This window comes from Schistocerca cancellata, chromosome 2 (assembly GCF_023864275.1).
Source record: "Schistocerca cancellata isolate TAMUIC-IGC-003103 chromosome 2, iqSchCanc2.1, whole genome shotgun sequence".
Taxonomy (NCBI): domain Eukaryota; kingdom Metazoa; phylum Arthropoda; class Insecta; order Orthoptera; family Acrididae; genus Schistocerca; species Schistocerca cancellata.
Window position 1 is genome coordinate 969,028,991 of NC_064627.1, and position 16,250 is coordinate 969,045,240.

The following is a 16,250-nucleotide window of genomic DNA, read 5'->3' on the forward strand; positions in this document are numbered from 1 at the left end:
AAATAGGCGCGAAAACATCGCGAAAAACTAAATTACATTCTAGAAGATAGGTTAACTCCCAGCAAAAAACTTTCTCATCAACATAACTTGGTTGCAGATGACAAGCTACCTGTGGTAATTAACACAAAAGTGATCCAGAAAGTTCATGCACACCAAATGTAAAGGTATTTACAAAAAGAAATGATCTGTTGTTTGAAGTAAAAATGCACATAATTTTATAATCATTTAGCAAAATGTTCACATTGCAGAATAAATAAAAAAACGAAAACCCACTGATGATGGCACAGTGGTGCCGAAACATGTTTGGGATAAGATTAGATTATTTTTCCTTTCCATAGATCCGTGCTGAGGAGATCCTCGTGGATGTGGAACATGTCAATTTTTTTAAAGCTGAAATAACAATACTAATAGTATGAATATATACATCATTTGTTTCTATTAAAAAATTCGTCAATGGAGTAGGAGGAGTTGGCCACTAGTAAGTCTTTCAGGCTCCTTTTAAACTGATCTTTATTTGTAACTAAATTTTTTATGTTTGCTGGCAAATTATTGAAGATGAGTGTTCCTGAGTGGTGGACCCCTTTTTGAACTAAAGTGCTTTTAAGTCCTTGTGCAGATCATTTTTGTTCCTGGTATTGTATGTATGAACTGCACTGTTTGTTGGAAAAAGAGATATATTATTTAGGACAAATTTCATTAAGGAGTAAATATACTGAGCGGCAATAGTTAGTATACCCAGTTCTTTGAAGAGGTTTCTACAGGACGTTCGTGAATTTACTCCACAAATAATACGTATTACGCGATTTTGGACTCTGAAAACTTTTGTTTGACTTGAAGAGCTACCTCAAAATATTATACCATATGACATTATGCAATGAAAGTAGGCAAAGTATGCAAGCTTTTTCATTTTTTTGTCGCCTATGTCTGCTAACACTCGAATTTCAAATACAGATTTGTTAAGGCGTTTCTGCAGTTCTGTGGTGTGCTCCTTCCAACTGAATTTATTATCAAGTTGTAATCCCAGGAATTTAAGACTGTCAACCTCTTCTATCTGCTCTTCTCCATACTTTATGCATATGCTGGGTGGAAACCTCTTACAGGTTCTGAATTGCATATAGTGAGTCTTTTCGAAGTTTAATGTCAGTGAGTTGGCTTTAAACCATTTATTAATATCCATGAAAATATCATTAGCAGATCTTTCTAGAACTACATTCGACATACTCTTTATTGCAATACTTATGTCATCTGCAAACAAAACGAATTCTGCTTCTGGCAATGTAACTGATGAGAGATCATTAATGTACACAAGAAAAAGCAATGGCCCTAAGATGGATCCTTGTGGGACACCACATGTAATTTCTTCCCATTCTGATGATGACTGATGACTTAATTCACTAGTCCCTTGCACTGACACCCTTTGTTTCCTGTTAGTGACGTATGACTTGAACCATTTTGCAGCACTGCCTGTGACACCATAGAATTCTAATTTATTTAAAAGGATGTTGTGGTTCGCACAATCGAATGCCTTTGACAAATCACAGAAAATACCTGCTGCTTGTAACTTGTTATTTAATGAATTAAGTAAGTTTTCACTGTAGGTGTAAATAGCCTTCTCGATATCAGAACCCTTCAGAAATCCAAACTGTGTTCTTGATAATATGTTATTTGTGGTCAGATGGTTGAGAAGCTGCCTGTACATTACTTTTTCTGCTGGCAAAAGTGAAATCGGTCTGTAGTTTGATGGTATCTCTTTATCCCCTTTCTTGAATAGAGGCTTAACATCTGCATATTTTAGCCAGTCAGGAAATGTCCCAGTTATAATTGACTGGTTACACTGAGAAAACGGTGTTTTGCATAACTGGCGGACCTCACATAAAAAAACAGTGATGTGTTGATAATGGCGTCTTTGTCACCCCAAAGACATTCTTGATTAACATCAACTCACCACGTCCAGTTTCAAAGGTAACTAACGCTCACGCCCGTTACAGCGTGTACTTAACTGATTAAGTACCAGTGTCCTATTTTGAGGACAGAGCATATATTTATTTATAAATACACAATAAATTAATAATTTGTAACTATTACTGTTCTAAGTCATTTGTTGATGCTTTTTATAACAAAAGTATGCTTACAGGAAATTAAAAGCAATAAATCCTCCACTTAATTGATTATTGAATACTAAGGCACACTTTTCGTTACTACAGGTATTTACTTTATCGACAATTTAGTAATATCTGAAATATATGGAAAAGATCGTTTTGTGATTATTTATAGTCAACAATGTGTCTTTTAAACTACTTGCATTGTTAGCTCAATTGGAGTTATATTCATTGTTTTCCATTGTTATAAAATTTTGTGTACTCCAGATAGGACATTGGGACTTGGTGTTATCATTTCAGTTATTTGTATTGCTGCACGTTCGAATATGAAACTTTGCTACTGCTGATGTATTTTCTTTTTAGAACATGGTAATTTTACCAGATTGTGTTGCTGACGTTAGTAATGACCCCTCTTTTATATATATTACAGGGTATGAAGTTACTTTAAAATTTACAGCGTATTATGTAAGTATGTTTATGAATATGTTACCCATTAGTAAATAATACAGTTCCAGATGGACAGAGGTATATACATATTCCCTTTTCTATAGTTTGTGCTAATGTATTATTCTTTCATTTCACTTTATTTTATTACATTTTATTTCATTTCATTTTATATTGATTATAATGGTCTTCAGACGAGATAGATACCTCAGTAACGAAGAAATAGAAGAAATGATAAACACCGACGCATTCTATAATGCGGTGTCAGATGATCAGGCCATATGTCACCGTATGTCCTCCTGAAGTATGAGGTGCATTCAAGTTCTAAGGCCTCCGATTTTTTTTCTCCGGACTGGAAAGAGATAGAAACATGCGCATTGTTTTAAAATGAGGCCGCGTTCATTGCAATGTGTCCCAGAGATGACAGCACCATACGGCAGATGGAATTTTACCGCCAGCGGCGAGAATGAGAACTGTTTTAAATACTTAAAATGGCGACGTTTTCCTTACTTGAACAGCGTGCAATCATTCGTTTCCTGAATTTGCGTGGTACGAAACCAATTGAAATTCATCAACAGTTGAAGGAGACATGTGGTGATGGAGTTATGGATGTGTCGAAAGTGCGTTAGTGGGTGTGACAGTTTAATGAAGGCAGAACATCGTGTGACAACAAACCGAAACAACCTCGGGCTCGCACAAGCCGGTCTGACGACATGATCGATAAAGTGGAGAGAATTGTTTTGGGGGATTGCCGAATGACTGTTGAACAGATCGCCTCCAGAGTTGGCATTTCTGTGGGTTCTGTGCACACAATCTCGCATGACGACCTGAAAATGCGAAACGTGTCATCTAGGTGGGTGCCACGAATGCTGACGGACGACCATACGGCTGCCCGTGTGGCATGTTGCCAAGCAATGTTGACGCGCAACGACAGCATGAATGGGACTTTCTTTTCGTCAGTTGTGACAATGGATGAGACGTGGATGCTATTTTTCAATCCAGAAACAAAGCGCCAGTCAGCTCAATGGAAGCACACAGATTCACCGCCACCAAAAAAATTTCGGGTAACCGCCAGTGCTGAAAAAATGATGGTGTCCATGTTCTGGGACAGCGAGGGCGTAATCCTTACCCATTGCGTTCCAAAGGGCACTACGATAACAGGTGCATCCTACGAAAATGTTTTGAAGAACAAATTCGTTCCTGCACTGCAACAAAAACGTCCGGGAAGAGCTGCGCGTGTGCTGTTTCACCAAGACAACGCACCCGCACATCAAGCTAACGTTACACAACAGTTTCTTCGTGATAACAACTTTGAAGTGATTCCTCATGCTCCCTACTCACCTGACCTGGCTGCTAGTGACTTTTGGCTTTTTCCAACAATGAAAGACTCTCTCCGTGGCCGCACATTCACCAGCCGTGCTGCTATTGCCTCAGCGATTTTCCAGTGGTCAAAACAGACTCCTAAAGAAGCCTCCGCCGCTGCCATGGAATCATGGCGTCAGCGTTGTGAAAAATGTGTACGTCTGCAGGGCGATTACGTCGAGAAGTAACGCCAGTTTCATCGATTTCGGGTGAGTAGTTAATTAGAAAAAAATCGGAGGCCTTAGAACTTGAATGCACCTCGTAGCAAGTGGTTACTGTTTCAAATTTGATTTATACTGTGGAAAGTATCCAGAAGATACGGCAAGGGATGACCTACTATTGGGATCAAGAGTAGTCCTAAACATGCTGGACTGCATTGAAAAACCCGAGAATCATTGTGTGTACTTTGACAATTTCTTCACTGGTAGAGATCTGATTCATCTGAGAAATTTGGGTTTTCGAGCAACTGAGACTGTCAGAGAGAATCGTTGGTGACTGACTGTCCACTACTGAGCAGTAACGAAATGAAAAAGACAGTTCGAGGAAACTATGACTACCGTTCGACAGGAATGGTGAAGTCTTATTTGTTCGATGGCACGACAACAGATGAGTTACAATTGGTACAAATTTTGACAAAGTTGAACCTTTGGGAGCAGCTACGCGATACAGTAGACAAGCAAGTGAGAAGACCCAAGTGCAACAACCTGCCGTTTTGAAGTCGTATAACACGTACATGGGAGGTGTTGACCACGATGACTGGTTAGTTGGAAAATATGCGACGGTAATTACAGGGAAAAAATGTTAGTGGGATCCTATTTACACGTATGCTGGAAATGGCCCTCGTAAATGCCTGGCTCTTCTACAGACTAGTACATGGGAAAAATGCACAGGATTTACTGGATTTCAGACGTGCTGTTACAGTTACAAACTTGAAATTGGACACTGGAAGACCGAATATTGGACGTCCATTGGAATACCCTTCAAGTCAGTTGAGAGTGATACCAGACATCAGGTTTGATGGAATTGGTCATATGATTGACAAAAGAAGCACGCAAAGAAGATGTGTAAGAGCTAAATGCAACGGGGAAACAAAAAACATATTGTTGTAAATGCCGCGTAACACTGTGTGTGAAGTGTTTTGTACAATTTCACAAGAAATAAATAGTTACGACTTGAATAGAGTTTAGTATGCTATACGATACTGTTAGATCCCAGCGTTCTATTTTGAGAATGGCCATTATATCAGCATGTATAAATATTCTTTGGCTATTTTTGAACTTATTGTGGTTCATACACCATGTACATTATAATTAAGGAACAAAAAATTCAATTTAAAAGAAAAATTAATTTGGGACTTAATGGGTTAAAGCAATCGTGACTTTCATCGTCATAGTGAGGCTACTACTGCCGCTCTTATGTGACTGACGCGAAATTTGAACGGACATCACTTTTCAAATGTAGAAACACGTCTGCAGACTTTGGTTTATGTCTCACAGCTCCTTTTTGGTGTTGCGATTTTTTCCATCAGTGTATTTTTACATTTTATCGTCGCTATATGGAAAGAGAGCGATAAGAAAGCAAGGTACTGGCGACGACTCGGCAGGCAGGACGCTGGTGTGAGGCACGGCGGCGCGGAGTTGTGAAACCCGCCCCCCACGTAAGAGAGACGCGCGTAGGGCGGCAAAGGTGCGCAGGCGCGTTTTGGGGAGGGGTGGCGGGCGCGCTGCGCGGAGCCGACCTCGGCGCGACCCACCCACCGCCAGTGTGGCGGCAGCAGCAGCCGACAACACAGGCAGCCGGCGAGTCGGCGGTTTCCGGCCAGCGGCGCAAGCAGGGCCCGCACCCGTCTCTCTGGCAGGTGGGTGGCCCGCCCTGCCGCGCACCCCTTGCCGCTCGCTAGCCGCGTCTCGGGCGGAAAACTAGGGAAACCCAGTCATCAGCGAGAAAGTAATTTGCTTCAGGAGCAAATTGTAGCAGTTAATTTGGTAGAAGTGCTAACTGTAGTAGGATTTAGGACGCAAGTTTCGCCCCAACAGCGGTAAACAAGCTCCGCTTGTTATTCTTAGCGACAATTACTAGGCAGTGAGTTTCCTGTTCACTCATGGCATGTCGAAAGGTCGTAAGAACAGAGATATTTTCTCATAGCAGGGAGGATTTATGGAACGGAATGTTCCTTGTTTTCCCAAATATTTACCTCCCCTGTAAGTCTACCGTGATTTTTTAACAATCGCAGTGAATCTGAATAGCAGCGAACAGGAACCTTACGATTATATGCATAGGCGCCCTTGACGTCCCTCTGCTAGCGGCAGTGCATAGTGCACACTACCTTTCGCTATGGAGCCAAACAAACCCAGTGTATGTGCCAAGACTGTAAGGTGAATCATCGGGTTGCGGTCGCGTATTCGGTTCTGTAAGACGAGCAAACGATTCCCGTACCTAAGTAAAGTCCAGCTGACAAGCTGTAACAGGCACTTAAGAGTTAATTAATTACTCCCATCCTATGCGCCTAGCGTTTTCATCCTTTGCGCCATTCGTCGGTTTTTGTTTGTGCTGGGGAGGGAGGTGAGAAGAAAATTTTCTTATTGGTTCAAAACGGCTCTCAGCATTATGGGACTCAACTGCTGAGGTCATCAGTCCCCTAGAATTTAGAACTACTTAAACCTAACTAACCTAAGGACATCACACACATCCAAGCCCGAGGCAGGATTCGAACGTCCGACCGTAGCGGTAGCGCGGTTCCAGACTGTAGCGCCTAGAACCGCTCGGCCACCCTGGTGGCCAGCTTATTATTATTTGCAGTACCGTGTGGTACCGTAGTGGTTTTATGGACTGTCATCTGGTCGTTGGGTTTCGCGTACTGTTCCGGGGGGTAAGCTGTAAAAGTTTCGCTAAGATAGCGGTAATATGAGTTACGTACGACCTGTTTGAAAACTTGATTATTTTCTGTATGCGAGCTTTTAGCTTATTCATCTGACATTCATTGCGAAGCATTATTGCTAACACGACCAGTGCATCTCATTCTCTGCATTGGAAAGATAAACAAAATCCGATGCAGCTAATTTTCTGGAAATGAACTAGGTGTCCAGGAATGAACATTTCAGTTGTAAAAAGAAATACTTGGGAAACGGCTGTCAGACAGAAAAAATTCTGAGCTCAAAATAGTATGACATTTAGACACATTAGAGGAAGCTTTTCTTGTGGTATTGACGACATTTAAATCACCCCTTCCTCGCAGTAGTCCGCTCTAACGAGCAAGATGGCGCAGCGGTTTGCACACTAGGCTCGCATTGCAGAAGAACAGGGTTCAAGTCCCGTGCAAGCATCGTTTGTAGTTTTTTCTGGGATTTCCCTAAATCGATTAAGGTGAATTACGGAATGGATACAATGACCCCTTTGAAAATGACATGGCTGGTTGCCGTCTGTACTTACGAGTGATTCGCTCTCCATTCAGTGACACACATTATTGCTAATGAACGTTTTTAAAATGCAGTAATTTAAATTTTATCGGATTCCTATTGTAGAGTCAGTTCGTTGACTGCAGTTCCATGCGCTGATAAACGCACCATTAATACAAGAACGGTCTGTCTCTTAAAAATTCTACCACTAAGCTCTCCAAAAGGAATTGAATGTTTCTTCATGTTTTCAGGAATTCTTTTCTCGTATTTGAGATATTTCTGTCAAGCTGTTCTTTTCCGTTGTATTCGCGACAGTTGAGTCTTAAGGTTTAGAAAGCGAGAATATTAAGCTCGTTTTGCAAGAATAATTAGCTTAAAGGCAGGAATTGGCAAAATAACGCTCAAAATTAATCGGAAGTTTTGTCCAGTTTTCAGTCCACTTGATACTGAAGAAACTGATGTTTCGCCAGAATAGTGACTCACAGATAAAGAACAAATAGTCTCTCTCGATTGGCAACATTTTTCTCTAATGAGCTAAACCTACTTTTAACTTCGGCCCCCGCGGAGCGCGTGACGCTTGTCGTCTTGCCCTGTAAGCCTTAGTAGAAACTAAGGATAACCAAAGATCACCGTCCGTGTGAAAAAGTCCAATTCGAAGATGGAAATTAAACATCAGCTGCAACTTGTTATAAGTGCGGCGGCTGTGGACAGTGTAGTCAAAAGGACAAACAAAATCGATTTGTCGAGGAGGGAAGATGCGTTTGACGAAAACTGCTGTGACAAACCGAGTTCCACTAAAAGAGGACAAACTACATATTTATTACTCTCTACTGTCCCGTGTACTTTATTTCTAGTAGTTCTATTAGTCTGCGTTCGAAATTGTGATCCTTGAACTGTTACATAATTAGTGAATTGGCTTTTGGTTTCACAATTGACACTTACGAAAATCATGTTGACATACAACATATCTTCAGTACATGCTATACATAGAATACAAAGCGCACAAATGTTATATAAGAACGGCGATTTAAAATCCTATTTGTAGGTCTCGTGTAAGTGGGTGGGTGAGCTGATTCATGGGCACGAGGAAGGTAAGGGAATGTCACATTGTGTGCCTACTGAATCACTGTTGAGCTTATACCAAACTTCTGGTTGGTCACTTAGTTTACATTACTGAATACTTTCCTTGCACTTCACTTCACAGAATATTTGTCAGTGTAAAACTAAAGAACAGAATGGCGAATATGTCTATAATATAGATGTTATTATTTATTCACAAAATCTGCGATGTTTGCGTCCAGTGACAAGGCTGAGGGGAAACTGTGACATCGTAAAGCAGGCGTGTAGACGGTCTGCTTGGGACAAGCTGAAGTCCTTGCGGTAGGTCAGAGCATCACTTGGCAAATGTCGAGCGCGATCGGAGATGCCAGGAACCTTTCTTGATATTAGATCGGTCTTTCAGGTGAAGTACCTCTGCGGGAAATTAAATATTTTCTTAGTAATTATTTACTGCTGGTATTATAGTAGAGTGAGGAAGATTTCTGTTTTTCTGTTTTGCTGTTGTGCAGCTAGCTTTCCTGTGAACACTATTAAACTTGTCCACTTTTAGTCGGCTTTTTCGTAATAAACGACGCAATTCTGTCCCTATTTTGTAAGGTTGTAGCATGATATTGTTCTTAATGCATCTCACCTAGTGTAGACGCTAACGGCTCCTGTTTTAGTAAAGCACACGAAGACAGGCGACGCCATTTTCGTTGTGGCACGATGCTGAACAACCTTTAAATGAAGGTAAGACTGTTGCTGAGATGCCCCGAGAAAAACAGCAGGTAGCGAAACCATACCCACGTATATGCTTGATATGCACTGTCGATTATGTAATAGGTGTATGTTGTACATATCAGAAGCAGGTTTAAAACAGTCTTCCGTGAATGAATGAACATGCGGTCCATACTCATTCACATCAGTCATCTGAACATTTCTGAAATCTAGCTTGATTGTGTGAGAGAACTACCACGCTCAACCGTCCATACTACATGGTGCCAGTCCTCTAATAAGAGTTTAATAACGAACACCATAAAACCCTCCACAACACAGATATACCTTACGTTAATATGTATAATACAGCACAGATGCATAATACAGAGTGTTTATACTTCATTATGTAATATGTTATTTTATTTACTCCATTGTTATGAAGTCACAGCTCTCTGGCGAAGACTGTCAGACGCTGTACAGAAACATATTCAATCTTTTTGTTTACTTTTTCTAATACAACCGACTTATCACCTATATATTTGTTGACCTTGACGTCTGTTCATTATTCTCTGGTTCGTAGGGCGCTAACTGGGTAGATGGAACATTCATGCACTATACAGTGCGTTTGTTTTAACTTGACACAACTAAATATCTCGAAAACGAAACATCGTACGAAAAAAATGTTCTAGATGAAAAGTTAATATTAGTAAAAGGGACATATGTCTGTACTACAGCTACCCATCTTCTAACCACGCTCGTCCGTGGGCAGGTTCGACTTTGTATTTACAAATGGAAACCCCCCTATTTTTATTGCATATAAGGATTCTACGCCAAAAAATTGTTTTCTATTCGTTGTTGTTGCCATTACAGTAGACAGATATTGTGCCTGTTTTTGCAATTAAGAACCCGACGCATTTGCTTCTACATTTCGTTTACGATGTAAATGTAAACCTTTGTGTTTTAACGATTGATATTTATATTCGAAATTTACTGTGGTGTTGCAAATTTGATTGTACAGTACCATATGATTAGCCGTTTCAGTGTCTGCTTAGAACCTACGTTCAGCTTGATCCAGAAACAGCGACATGGATGCAGTAGTTTTTTTTGTTTCCACCGGATGCCAGCTATCTGTGAGTCGCCTTGCCTCTCACCATTGATTTCGATGGTTACCTATGGAACGTGCGCGTGTCACTATCACTTCATGGACATTTTACCTTATTACAATGGTTGTGGTTTGTATTCCGTCAGTATCCGCGTAGCGGCCAGCACGAGAGCTACAGCGGTTCGATGGAAACTCACGCCGAAATCAGTCAGCTTGTTGGGGGGTTCGAGGGCGGGCACCTAAATCAAGCATTCCGATGGATGGAAACTGACCACAATCAATGCCATAGGGAACAGAAAACTACGTTACAAGTAGTTTATCGGAAATGTCAGTGTCTAGACACATTATTTGTACTGTACAATCACATTTGCAACACTCAAGTAACATTTGAACATCAATATCAACACAAAATGTTACGTTTATATCGTAAATGAAATGCAGAATCAAACGCGTCTGTTCTTAATCGCTAAAATAGCCACACTTGATATTTCTCGATTACAGCGTCCTCTGCCACGAATGGGAAACAATGGTTTGTGTAAACAGTATGTACTTTTTGGCGTAGAATCCGAATATGCAGTAAGAATGGGGGTGGGTTGACCCCCTCCCCCGCAAACACACACACACACACACACACACACACACACACACACACACACACACACACACACACACACACACACACAGGACGGGTGGTCAGATGGTGGCCATTTGTAGCGCAGACAGGTGTCCCCGTTACTAACAATAACTTTCACCTAGAACGTTACTTTTTGTACAATGCGTCGTTTTCGAGATAAATTAGTTGTCTCAACTTAAACATGCTGTATACACCATCCATCCAGTCTCTGTCCGTCAGTGTCATCCTCTTGCTCATTTGTTTTCGTTCTGTGTAGATATTATGTAAGATATGACTCAAAGCCTATAAATGTGTGTAGAAGGCCACGTGTGAGTATGAGTTCGTAGCATATGAGACTGTTACATGCGTGAAACAAGGTGAATTGCTGGACGTTTGAGGTAAGTAATCGATTAGATATTGGATGATTACAAATTTCAGTAATAACCTCTTTCTGAGGAAAAAGCCCCTTGAAGATTTCGTAATATTACCTACACATCATTCAGGCAGGCGTTGTTAGGTACCTTTATAGTTTATCTACGTACAGGTGCAGAAGCACCAGTCTTCTACAGTTCAGGGGACGGAAAACCCAAACTCTCACTGCGAGTTTCAAACTACATGCGTAGACGTAAGGTGATCGTAGTCAACAAGCTGAATTCTTTTTCACTGGCCTCTGACAAGTGACACTTAACCGAACTTTAACCGTTCCTTTGGGTATGATAGTGTAAAGGAGTCGATTTCAAATTCCTGCGCGACCATCTTAATATAAATTTTCCAAGATAGATCTTTTTTAAAGTTCCGACTGACTGCTCCTCATTCCTATCCAAATTCAACTAATGATTCGTCTTTAATTACCCCAATATCGCTATCTTCCCGTCCTCCGTCTTTCCTCCCTTCTTTCTCTTATACTCCAGAAAAGAACAGTTGCTATAAGCTGCTACGGAAGTTCTTAGACGAAGAAAAATTGAGAGGATACACTTATTTTCTCGCCCCGTTTCTTGTCTCCCACCTTCGCTAAATATCGAAATTAGTAATATACGATCGCTCTGATAAAAGCACCGATTTTTTTAAAGGTGTAACTCATTTACACTGTATTTTGCTTCGAATTGTGTTCCAACAGCTCGTATTCAAGACGCCCAGTGATCTTCGCAACGGCCACTGTGTGTCAGCTGCAGTGTTGTGTTGATACACCATCGTGTTGAACATCGCAGATATCGAACGCTGGCGATTTGACGTTGAAAACTGAGTTTTTGCATTCGTGACGAGTCTCAAATGAGCAAGGAATATTCGGAGGTACTGTATCGAGTGCCAGGACATTATAAATCGTTCATGAGATACCACAATTTCTGGAGAAAAATTAAACTTAGTGGTACAGAAAGGAGGAAATGAAATAAGATTGCTTTTACACACACACATCAAAAAAAGTTTTTCATCACCCCGGTTCCCAGAACTCCTGAAAACAGACGTTGACTGTGGATATATCACACACACAGTCCCTTTGACTGTTCAGAGATGTCACTTAACCCGCCCAAAGATGTAAACAACGATGCATGGGCAGCGCCTTTAGACGGAGGGGTCCGACAGTTGATCGGTTCCAGTCATTCCACCAGGAAGGAGGTACACGGCTCGTGTTGTGTGTAGTTCAACCATGCGTAGATGCTCAATGCCGCGGTTCGATCGCGTCCGCATTGTTACTTTGTGCCAGGAAGGGCTCTCAACAAGGGAAGTGTCGAGGCGTCTCGGAGTGAACCAAAGCGATGTTGTTCGGACATGGAGGAGATACAGAGAGACAGGAACTGTCGATGACATGCCTCGCTCGGGACTCCCAAGGGCGACTACTGCAGTGGATGACCGCTACGTACGGATTATGGCTCGGAGGAACCCTGACAGCAACACCACCATGTTGAATAATGCTTTTCGTGCAGCCAGAGGACGTCGTGTTACGACTCAAACTGTGCGCAATAGGCTGCATGATGGGCAACTTCACTCCCGACGTCCATGGCGAGTTCCATCTTTGCAACCACGAGACCATACAGCGCGGTACAGATGGGCCCAACAACGTGCCGAATGCACCGCTCAGGATTGGCATGATGTTCCCTTCATCGATGAGTGTCGCATATGCCTTGAAGCAGAAAATCGTCGGAGACGTGTTTGGAGGCAACCCGGTCAGGCTGAACGCCTTAGGCACACTGTCCAGCAAGTTCAGCAAGGTGGAGGTTCCCTGCTGTTTTGGGGTGGCATTATGTGGGGCCGACGTACGCCGCTGGTGGTCATGGAAGGCACCGTAATGGCTGAACGATACGTTAATGCCATCCTCCGACCGATAGTGCAACCACATCGGCAGCATATTGGCGAGGCATTCGTCTTCATGGACGACAATTTGCGCCCCGATTGTGCACATCTTGTGAATGTCTTCCTTCAGGATATCGACATCGCTTGACTAGTGTGGCCAGCATGTTCTCCAGACATGAACCCTATCGAACAGGCCTGGGATATATTGAAACGGGCTATTTATGGACGACGTGACCCACCAACCAATCTGAGGGGTCTACACCGAATCGCCGTTGAGGAGTACGCCGAATCGCCGTTGAGGAGTGGGAGAATCTGGACAAACAGTGCCTTGATGAACTTGTGGATAGTATGCCACGACGAATACAGGCATCAATGAAAGAGGACTTGCTACTGGGTATTAGAGGTACTGGTGTGTACAGCAATCTGGACCATTACCACTTGGACTCGCATTCGGGAGGACGACGGTTCAATCCCGTCTCCAGCCATCTTGATTTAGGTTTTCCGTGATTTCCCTAAATCGCTTCAGGCAAATGCCGGGATGGTTCCTTTGAAAGGGCACGGCCGATTTCCTTCCCTATCCTTCCCTAACCCGAGCTTGCGCTCCGTCTCTAATGACCTCCTTGTCGACGGGACGTTAAACACTAACCATCACCACTACCACTACCACTACCACTACCACTACCACTGAAGTTCTTCCTGTATGGTGGTGCAACATGGAATGTGTGTATTTCATGAGCAATAAAAAGGGCGGAAATGATGTTTATGTTGGTCTCTATTCCAATTTTCTGTATAGGTTCTGAACCGAGGGGATGCAAAAATTTTTTTGATGTGTGTGCAAAAGTAACGGTCACGAAAATGACCGCAGAGCTAAACTATTCCGCTCACCATATCGACCAGTACGCGATATCTTCAACAGAGCAGATAGAACAGCACAGTATGTACAAAAGAAAAGCCGGCCAGTGTGGCTGAGCGGTTCTAGGCGCTTCAGTCTGGAACCGCGCGACCGCTACGGTCGCAGGTTCGAATCCTGCCTCGGAATGGATGTGTGTGATGTCCTCAGGTTAGTTAGGTTTAAGTGGTTCTAAGTTTTAGGGGACTGATGACCACAGAAGTTAAGTCCCATAGTGCTCAGAGCCATTTGAACTACTTTTTACAAAAGAAAAATACGGCGAGAATTGCGGAAACAAAACTTTATGGGAGAGCTGCTACTGTCAGACCTCTTGCGATCAAGTGACTGGAGAGAAGGAGCATCGGTGACGCAAAGATCACAAAATCTGTCAAGCGACAAGTATAAGAATAAAATGTGGTCTGACGAGTCTGCACCTACCACAGAACGTGCTTATCGTGTGCAAAACTTGGGGTGAACCTTACAGTACAGAGTGCATTTTTTTCAGCTGTGACCCGGGGTGAAAGTTCTGCAATGAGTCGGCAATTAACACCATGGTACGGAGTGTGTTGTATTGTCACACTGAAAGGAAAATTAAGTTCGTAACTTTCGACCGAGTGCCACTGTTGCTACAGTGTGGGGCCGTACGGGATTGGTCGGCAATGACACCGTTGAACACACGAGACGTAGATGAAAGCATCATTGTTTGTTTTCTCTGGAGTGGAGGGTATCATCAAGATTGGTTCGGTGAGCTTGAGGATTAAATAACATGTCCGCTGTGGCCTTGCAGGTCCACTGCATTTAAATTTCTCCGAATATAGGGTCCCTATGTGCATTCTTGAGAAGGTGGCACGTTAAGTACCGCTTGTCTGCTCGGCCTTCAGATGGTGTCCCATTCGTGGGGAGCGGTCAAATATATTCGGATACCATGATTCTCTGCTTGAAAGTCGCACCTATGGCAGGTGCAAGACCTGACGACATTCTAGTCATAAAACTGTTCAGTTCACCGTGCCAATAATACAGCATTTGCCTGCGAATGTTTGTGGCGTGTTGACGCCGGTCGTGGTACACAGACGAGACAACGAAGACGCATTTTCCGATGACCTTAATTTCTTGGGCTCATGGAAGTACATTTCATGTTGGAAACATAGTTCTGGTAGTAGGATAAAGCAAGATACTGGCTTTGTCGACAAAACCGTTCTGAGATAATTGTTGCTGTTCAGCATGTGTCAGTAGTAGCCTTCATTCATTACCCTGACGAAGCCTACTGTATGGCCTTGCGTACGTCAGGCAGGCGATGGGCGGCTGCCATTGTGCTCTCGGTCGTTTGCTCACTCACGCCACCGGTGGTGCCGGCTCGGTTGTAGTGCTAGGTGGCACGGCTAGCTCGGCCACAGGTAAAGCTGACTGGCTGGTGGTTGGTCTGTTGCGAGCTGGCGGAGGATTTTAGGAAAGTGTAGTCTATTTGTAAAGGTGACCGCGTATAGAACGCTAGTGCGACCCAGACTTGAATGCTGCTCGAGTGTTTGCGATCCCAGTCAGGTTGGATTAAAGGAAGACATAGAAGCCGTTCAGGAGGGAGCCGCTAGATTTGTTATTTGCTCAACATGCGAATATTACGGAGATGCTTCGTGAACTCAAAATCTTGGAGGCAAGACGGCGACATTTTTGTGAAACAGTATTGAGAAAATTTAGGTAACTGGCATTTGCAACTGACTCCAGAACGATTCTACTCGTGCCAATGTATTACGTTGGTGCATACGTTAATAGCGTTTTTGTTTTGTATGTTGGTATTCCGTATGCTATGGGTTTATTTATTGACTGTCATCTTTTATTTGTAGTTGACTGTTGCTACATTAGTTCACATATTGTGATTTTTGTCATTTGGAAATAGTGAGTGGAGCTGTGGATGCTAGAGAATGGAGTGCCAAGTGGAGGAATCGGAACATTTCCGGCATATTCCTCTGTTTGAGTTCAGTAGAGGGGTGACAAAAACGGAGGCAGCGAAAAACATTTGCACCTTAGTGGGTATAAAACCATTGGACAGAGCACGGCAAGTAAATGCTTTTCTCGTTCTAACGAGGATCGTTCGACATCACTGACTCTCTATATTGAGGAAGACCCAGGGGCTTTGATGAAGATCGTTTAAAGGTGTTAATCCACAATGAACGAGGTTATTGTACTCGAGAACTGGGATATGTGATGAGCTGTAATTATTCCACAATCGTGCGACGTTTGCATGCAATGGTGGAGGTTCAAAAATCGGGTGTATCGCTATCACATGCTCTAAACCAAAATGAAAAAA

General features: G+C 42.7%; 1 protein-coding gene across 4 annotated transcripts in view; it reads left to right on the forward strand.

The window, feature by feature from the left end:
* LOC126162929 (uncharacterized) overlaps positions 1-16,250 on the forward strand; it is a 263,303-nt gene that overhangs the window by 62,858 nt on the left and 184,195 nt on the right. Inside the window, exon 1 of one of the 4 annotated variants that reach the window (XM_049919749.1) lies at positions 5,666-5,763. The exons of the other annotated variants lie outside the window; for them this stretch is intronic. The gene's annotated coding sequence lies outside the window, so the exon portion shown is untranslated. Of the gene's footprint in view, positions 1-5,665; positions 5,764-16,250 lie in introns of those variants that run through there. 4 annotated transcript variants of the gene reach the window in all.